Source organism: Misgurnus anguillicaudatus, unplaced genomic scaffold (genome assembly GCF_027580225.2).
Source record: "Misgurnus anguillicaudatus unplaced genomic scaffold, ASM2758022v2 HiC_scaffold_27, whole genome shotgun sequence".
Taxonomy (NCBI): domain Eukaryota; kingdom Metazoa; phylum Chordata; class Actinopteri; order Cypriniformes; family Cobitidae; genus Misgurnus; species Misgurnus anguillicaudatus.
Window position 1 is genome coordinate 478,976 of NW_027395277.1, and position 8,843 is coordinate 487,818.

At 38.0% G+C, this 8,843-nt stretch overlaps 1 long non-coding RNA gene across 2 annotated transcripts; it reads left to right on the top strand.

The window, feature by feature from the left end:
- Window positions 1-1,566: 1,566 nt before the first annotated feature.
- On the top strand, window positions 1,567-5,828 carry LOC129432778 (uncharacterized). 2 transcript variants are annotated; one of them, XR_012368251.1, is made up of 6 exons: window positions 1,567-1,812; window positions 3,108-3,195; window positions 3,270-3,377; window positions 3,467-3,561; window positions 4,950-5,095; window positions 5,216-5,828. It is a non-coding gene; the product is annotated as an uncharacterized lncRNA (long non-coding RNA). The 2 variants fall into 2 exon arrangements; XR_012368250.1 differs by having other exon boundaries at window positions 4,954-5,095.
- Window positions 5,829-8,843: the final 3,015 nt, after the last annotated feature.

Sequence of the window (8,843 nt, forward strand, 5' to 3'; positions counted from 1 at the left end):
CCTGGTGTCAGCAACTCTCAATTGTGGAGTACGCACACAATTCTCTGCCGGTGTCATCTACGGGCATGTCTCCATTTAAGTGTAGTTTAGGGTACCAACCACCTAATTTTGTCAGTACTGAATCCGAGGTGTCGGTTCCCTCCGCAAACGCACTAGTCCAGAGGTGCCACCGCACCTGGACCAGAGCTTGCAGAGCTCTGCTCCAGGCAAGGTCACGCACCAAGGCCAAGGCCGATCGCCACCGGTCGAAGCCTCCCCGATACGTCGTCGGTCAAAGAGTGTGGCTTTCAACCCAGAATATTCCGATGCGTTCCGTCTCGAATAAGCTTGCTCCCAAATTTATTGGCCCGTTTTCTGTTACCAAAATCATTAATCCGGTAACAGTGCGTCTTAGCCTTCCTCCTGCGTACAGGAGGGTTCACCCCGTCTTTCACGTTTCCAAAATTAAACCGGTGATTTTTTCCCGTCTTAATCCGCCTGCCCCGGTTCCCCCTCCGCCTCGTATCGTTAATGGGGAAACCACATATTCGGTTAACCGTATTCTGGACTCCAGACGGAGGGGACGCGGATTTCAGTACTTGGTGGATTGGGAAGGTTACGGTCCGGAGGAGAGAAGGTGGGTTCCTGCTCGGGACATACTGGATCACCGCCTTATTGATGAATTCAATCAGCAGGTAAAGCAGGCTGGGAACGCCGAGGGGCGTTCCTAGGGGAGGGGGTACTGTCACGGTAGGAAAATCCATTGTTTTCCTCCGTGTCATGTTTGTGTGTGTGTGTTGCTCACTTACCCTGCCATGTGCTCGTTAGAGCAATCCCTTTCACCTGTGTGTTGATTGTCTCGCTCCAACTGTCCATCATTACATCATCTCCATATATACTCACCTGACTTTCTGTTCCCTGCCAGATTCTATTGTTTGCTCAGTCTCCGTGTTGCTTGGTTGTTCCCTGTGCTTTGGATTACGTGTTTCAGTTTGGATGTGTATTGTCGTCGTCGTCTTCGTGTGGATGTTCCGTGTCAGTCTGGATTTCACCACTGCTCACCACTCCACCAACGTCGCACTCAAAGCACCAACTTCCACCGTAGTCATCGTCACCATTGCCACCAACAACACCGGACTGGATTACTTCCGCATTGACATTGAATACTCTCTCTTTGTTTATATTTAAATAAACATTGTTCTATTTTACACCTGCGCTTGCTTCCGTCTCTTACAAGTCATTACAGATGCATCCTAATCCCAAGATCATGTGAGATTCACATTTGATGCTAACAAGGTTAGGGTTGATGCATTCAACGTGACAAAATAATAAAATAAAAAACCTGCTCCACTCCTTTCTGCAAACGTCTTGGACCATGAAAGACGGCTTGGTCAGACTGGTATCAAATCGATAGTCCCTGCAAATCTGCTGCTACGTGACCGTCTGCTCAAGGTCAGATGGCAAATCCTAATGTTCGTGGCTAGACGGCCGTGCTTTTGAAAAACATATGAGTTGCTGGTCTCCGGTCGTTATGATGACAGAAAGAAATGTATACATCGATCCATGCTTCAGAATCTGGGCGTAGCCTACACAGCAAAACCACCAGTGTTGATTTTACAGAGTTCGCTACTCTAGAGTGGTCAGGTGTTAGTTGTAGTGTTCGTTTATAATTTATCATCACTCACAGTGTCAGAAACTTCCACAAGGGGGTGTTGCTTTCCAGTGTTCCAATAATAACGTTTGCGGGGAGTTAAGATTCACGCCACGCCCCTTCTTTCTGAAGCGGGAAAGTCAGTTACTCAGCATCGACCGACCTGGACTCACGTTACTGAGGTAAGCCAAATAAGTTAAATATGATGGTGATAAATGTATAATAAACTGCAAATAATCCGTGTAGGTTTGTTAAATCGTGAATATTTTGGTGGGTGACCACAAGGAAATCTTTAAAATTGAACTGAACTGAATTTCAATTTGTAATTGGCTGACGTTGTTTAATCGGTTTAACGTTACCTCATGACGGTGCAGTTTTGTTTAAATAATGCAATGAGTTCAATTTTTGAGTGATTTTGGACAAATATGTAACGTTAACCAATTATTATTATTAAGAGACTAACGTTATTAAATGTGCTTTCTTAATTTTGTATTGAGGTAACTTACACTACAATTAGTCTAACATTACATAATTAATAAAATCTATAATTCTGTATGTGCTCGAAGTATTTGCAAAACAACGCAAAAATAGCTAATTTTGTATTTGCGGGTACATTTAAACAGTTAAGTTAGTGCAGTTCTCTTACGTTCAGGGTGGTGGTTTCAGATTATGGTGTGAGTCAAGCAATGTGGGCAAAGAAACATGATGCAATGCAGGTGTTTGTGATATTCAACCTTTATCACTAACTCCTTAGTTACATTTAGTAACATTTGTCACAATATCTTCATTTTAGACTGTTAATAAATTAGACTTTGGGGGTTATTTTCGCTGTTTAAATGTAATTAAATTGTGAATGTCAGTTATTTCTGCTTGTTACACGCGGTGTGGTAAATGGCTGCGTCATTCACTTCGTGAGAGAAAATGATTTGCACGTTTTTTCGCCTAATGTAACTTGTCTTAAAATGTAGCATTTTAAATGTGTGCTGCTTCTTTCAGAGTTCACACACGAGTATGTCTGCACTTTGAAGGGAGTAGGGCATAGGGACGGTGACTAACGATTGGAATTCGCCCTAATAGTGACGGATAGCTGGAATTAGATTTGATTGGTTGAACCGCGTTCAAAGCTGTTCACGCGCGTCTGATCTACGTATGACGACGCATGACCACGCGCGATTTGAATGCACAACTTTACAGAAGGTAGAAAATTAAGAAATCGCACGTAAGCGCGTTAAGGTCTTTAAAGGTGCATTTATGGGAATACATTAAAAGAACACTCATCATCAATGTACTAAAACCTGTCCTGAATAGTTTTTGTTAACCAAGTCACTCACCTAAGCCACAGTTTTTTTATTGCATATATTTTTGTTAAATTACTTTATAATAAGATGCAATAACTTTATGAAAAACATTTTCATATTTAATGTTATAGTACATTTTGTTTGATAATACAAAGTTTTTTATTCAATCACTATTTCAGGTTTGGAACATGCTGCTGAAGTTGGTTATCAGGGCTCCAGGAAATGTATCAAACTGCAGGATTGATTTATTTTTGCTCATTAGTGAAGGTGATTTTTTTTCACTGTTCATTTATTTGTTGCTTCCTACATATATATAAAATGCAATTTGTGTTTTGTCATAGGTGGTAAGCTAAACTGACTGTGGACTAATGTATGCATTGTTGATGACACTGAAATCGAGGAAGACATTCTACAAGATGTGCTGCTTACAGTTAGAGGACAAAATGAAGGTACAGTGTGATGATTATCTTTGTTTTATAAAACTAATTTAGGTTTATTTTTCAGTTTTTGTGTGTTTGTCATGAATTTTTGTCACCAGATGCAACAAGCAGCTTCTGCCACTGTCATTTACCATCTGAACTTGACCAAAGTCGTTCCAAGAAATCTAAGACAACAGATGACTCCATGACCGAGGTAAAAGAATACACATAGTATTTTCACTATGCATAATTAAATGTGTGTGAAGAAGTAACAAGCAAACATTTGTTGTGTTTTGGAAGATGGTCATTTGTGCCATTAAGCAGAATAGTGGAAGTCCTAGTCAACATTTTTGTTGCACATATTGGTAAATGCACTTCATTATTTTAATTTAATTTGTCAAAATACATGCTTTCATAAATGATGACTTTCAAAATCTTTATTCATTTGTCAAATTGAAATGTGTCTGTCATCTTATGTATTAGAGGTCGACCGATATGGCTTTTTCTCTGGCCGATGCCGATGTTTAGAAATCAGGGCAGCCGATATGTTTGGCTGATTTTCTACATGTACATAATAATCAAAATGTTCTCATCATTAGCAGATATTTTAAATGTAAAAATGTCACTATTTAAGTCAAAGTATTTAAAAAAATTATGACTGGTCTTTCTGAAGAGTTTTACAACCTCCTCTGCACCATGCATTTATCAGACACAGATATTACCTGACACTCTGCTGTCATCTTTGATCAGTTTTTTTCCATGGCTTTTATTGCTTTGTAGGATAAAATCCTTATATGGTAGACCTGATAAATTATTTATTCATCATAAAGTTAACATAGTAAATGTCTATGTTTTTTAGTTGAGACTGTTATTTAGGGCAAATCTTTCTAAACACATTTACATTATCATTTCTGAGGCGCTATAAGTGACTGATTGTGCTGACAGTGATGTCTTGTTCCGCCATCGTTTACTAAAGTTGTTTGTGAACAAGGCACGGCTGCACACACACGGGAGCTATCTGCTTGCGGCAAGAGGCAGCGTCACGAGTTCTACAACAACGCTTAGGTGCCCGCAGATGCGCCTGTCTATTATTCGGCCTAATTTTGCAGCAAAATCGGCCAAAGCCGATTTTTAAAAATATGCCAAAAATCGGTCAACCTCTATTATGTATTGTACATAGAGCTGGGTATTGGCAAGGGCCTCCCGATACGATACGTATCACGATACAATGCGTTGCATGTTGTGATACATTGCAATACTTTTTCTTTTTTTTATCAAAAATGTAAAAAAATAGAACTGAACACCTGCAGCTCTTTGAAAGCTGCAGGTGTTTTTAAATTTTCTGCCATTTTCTCACTCCCTCTAACTTCTGTGACATTGGCCGTATATGGCAGACAACTGGACAGTGACAACTACAGCAGAGGCAGAGGAGGTCGTTTGACGCACACAGAAGAATTTGATTGGTTTTAAAATATCAATAGTAGCGATCGAAATATCGATACACTTTCGATACAGCCAACTATCACGATAGTTAGCTGTATCGATATTTTTGCACAGCCCTAATTGTACAGTATTGTGACATGTCTGTTTATGTTGTTTAAGGAAGACTCCTACAAGGAACCAGTGAGAGCATAGACTGTGATAGTGACATGGCAACACTGCCTTTACTGCTCCATCTCCTTCCACCATCACCTCAACGGAATCAGTGCATCAGATTTGCAGTGAGCAGGCTTGTGGTGTATCATAAGGTAAGTAGGAGAGCCTGCTTTCTAAATCTGTCTCTGTGGCTCTGTACCTCTAATGATTTTCTCAATGTTATGCAGATGTATAGGTCTAATATAATAACTGTTGTTCTTTATCTTTTATAGTCTTGTACCAGCCTTGAAGAACATCTTCAGCAACGAGTAGGATGACAACCGTACCTTACTGCGGTTAGCAGGATCTGCGGCCAGATTTGAGAACTTTGACGTGGCTTTTGATAAGAATCTCACCCCATCAGTCGGAAGGCTCCCTTTTATTAGCATTTGACTTTGTTTTTAATGTAATGTATGATGATGGACTCCTTTACTTTAACTAATTTAATCAAACAACAGTTTACATGTTGGGAAAACTAGAGATTGAGAGCTGAGAGCAAACTTTTTTTAACTAGCTGTAACTAGTATCTCATTTACGGTTTCAGCATGCATTTTATCCTTGCCCAAATTTCTAATTAATGTGCTGAAGAAAATTGTGATTACTTTTGTGATGTATTGTTTTACAGAATGTTTAGTGAAAGATTTGCTGTGATTTGCCCTAGATGTGTGTCAGACATGGATTTTAAAACACTTTTCCAGTTTTGTTTAAACTCCTTGGCAAAATTGAAAGGACTGTATACATAACCACTCTCTGAAAATTTTGAAAAAGTTCACAAGTGAAACTTTATTTTTTTATAAATATTTAATAATGTCAAATAAATTTGTTAAATAAATTTGTGGTCAATAACTTTGCTTAATTTAATTCTTGTTGTCATTAATAATCAAAGATGTATGATGAAGTACTATTTTCAGTGTTCAAGTAACTCTCTATCAGTGTTTTAATATTGACTCTACTTAAGTGTAATTAACTCTAATGGGTGTTTTAAAGGCAGTGTTTGGAGTTAATTCTTTAACACTATCAGAGTAAAATGATCAACACCAAGGTGGAGTAAAATCTTTAACACTAGTTGGAGTGTTATTTTAACTCTGGGCAGTGAGAATTATATAAACACTGGTATAGTGTTGAAATCAACTCTCATAGAGTTAAATTAACACTGGTGGTTTTGCTGTGTATTCAGTATGGCATCCGGGGATTTCTTGCTTATGAATACTGAGGATTCGGACATAGCCTTCTATTCGTTTGAGCTGCTTATTCGCTCCTTCGGTAAGCTGGGACCGAAGTGTTAAGTAAGGTAAGTGAACCTTTATATTAAAAACCTTTATAATAATAGTATACAGAGACACATTTATATAAATGTTAAGAAATATGTTTTTATTTCAATTAGTAAATTAAAAGAGATAAAATATGTATAATACATTTATAAATGAATAATGTTTAAATTAATGTTAAATGTAAAAAAATAAATGTGATTTGGTAGTTGTATATTCTTATGTAAACCATGAATTTTCAACCATTTCATTGTAATGGACAAAACCCACTGCCTGCTATTTAGCAAAATGGTTAGGCTGCATTGTTTGAACTTTTTAGCAATTAAAATCCACCTAAAATATGTACTGTTTTTGAATGGAAAAAAAGCTGTAAATCTTTTTGTTTACATTTGATTCTAAATTTACACAATTGTTAAACTTGTTTTTTTAGCCTGCAGATTTATTTTGCGCTTAATTCGATTTTCCAGAAATCAAGTGCGCAACCAATAGGGTTGGGCACTAGCTAGGCTAACTACACCCGGTCGATTTAAGAATATTTTCTACAAGCGACTTCTTGGGCCCAATTGTAACTTTGTGAGGGGGACCTGTCAACATGTTTATAAAAACCCATTAATTGTTTCTGCTTAAACGTAGCCATCAACAAAGTGTTAACTAAAACAGTGTATTATCTTATAGTTGTATATTTTTGCCATATGGCCATTACTTTGACACTCATCAGAAGAAAACTTCCTAATTGAAGCTTGTTTTGTGAAAAGCCCTTCATACTGTATATTCTGTATTAGTATATTTTTATATTTTTTAGTAAGCAGTAAGTATTTCTAATAGTGTCAACTTTCCTCAAACTCTTTTTTTCCCAGTGTTGAGGACTGGTGAGAAGAGGACACACCAGTGCTTGCAAACTTGAGGTACAACAGAAGAGCAGTAAAATCGATTTTACTACACACTGACTGCCATACTTAACCAATTATGTGTTGTGTTATGCCTTTTGTTTGCATGTTAGCTTTAATCTCAAATGTACAAATTAAGATCGAGGCTTTCACTGAGCATAAAACTTGTGAGTTGTAGTGATAGTGAAAAGTCTCATTGCTTCTTGTCTGCAGGTGTATGTCTATGATTCACTTTGTCTCTGCTAACAGTTTAAGAGCCCTGTTTTAACGATCTAAGCGCATGGTCTAAAGCGCACTGCGCAAAGGCACTTAAGAGGTTTCCGATTCCCAGGGCTCTCAAGTCTCAAGCATTCACCGCAGAGTCGGCGCCAGAATAGCATAACTGGGGGGGGGCACACTATACCCTATTGTGACTGATTTCCTGGTCCTTTACATTTTTTTATTTACATATATTCTATTGCCTGTATTAGGCCTATACACATTCAACTTTCACTATTAAATCGCATAACAATATTCATAAGCCTGATAATCATGAAATAACTCTCTTACCTAATCTCAGGCGAATTATTTTAGTGCGCAAATGAAATACGGCGCAGGGGAATTCAGCGACATAGGTGGCGTATCTTTGATTAATGTTTCAGCCTGCGAGGTTTTAAACATTCATTCCCTAAAGGTGACATAGAATGATTGAACGGAGTATTTATCCTTGTTTTGTGATGTGCATGTACACAAAAATTTTTTTGTTTGGGTCTGTAATGCCTTAGAAGCTTCCTAAAAACATCTCTCAGATAGCTCTATTAGGGTGGGGGGTTTTGCACCTATTTGGCTCCCTCTACTGGCTTAACTTGCAATCTCATTACTGATTGGCTGACTTTGCTGCCACTCAAAAAATGTAGCCAATTATTTTAAAGTGAAGGGGCAGTTAGATGCCTGTGATGTCATATGCATCAGTTTTTCAGATTGGGCTGTTTTTTGGCTGAGATTTCTAAAAGAGGAATTTCTATGAGACGTTTAGCATGTCTAGCACTTTTTGTATGTTTGTGAATGTGGGTAGACTACCATTATTCAACAAAGACAAGGTAAAAATGGTTTTTCATTCTCTGTCCCCTTTAAATTCAAATCTCACGAGCTAATAATTTCGCTGTCATATCATCATCATCATCATCATCATCATAGGAAAAGACGACACAAAAGCGAACTTCAAAGATAGATCCGACTTTATTAATAAAGCTGAACACCATGACTGACATCCGTCTGGCTAAAAACCCCAGTCTTCTGTGAAAACGATGTTTAACTCTTTCACCGCCAGCGTTTTTTAAAAAAGTTGCCAGCCAGCGCCAGCGTTTTTCATGATTTTCACAAAAGTTTAATGCCTTCCAGAAAATGTTTTTCTTCAAATATATAAACATACAATATACCAAATGAAAGAACAGACCCTCTGCTTTCAAACAAAAAAAAACGTTTCATCCTAATTTGAGTAGTTCTTTTGTAATCAGCTTTTGAATATGGGTAGGTTTCTGCAAAAACACCACATTTTGAGCAAAAAGCAGAGATAATTCCATTTTTGCGACGGACTTTTCATAGAGATCCCATTAAGAGCGATCTTTAAAACAGACACAGACATGCAGCAGCTTGCCATAGGGCAATACTTCCGGGTTTAAAAAGTTGCGGATCCACCTAGTGGATAATAGCGGTATTGCGGAAAG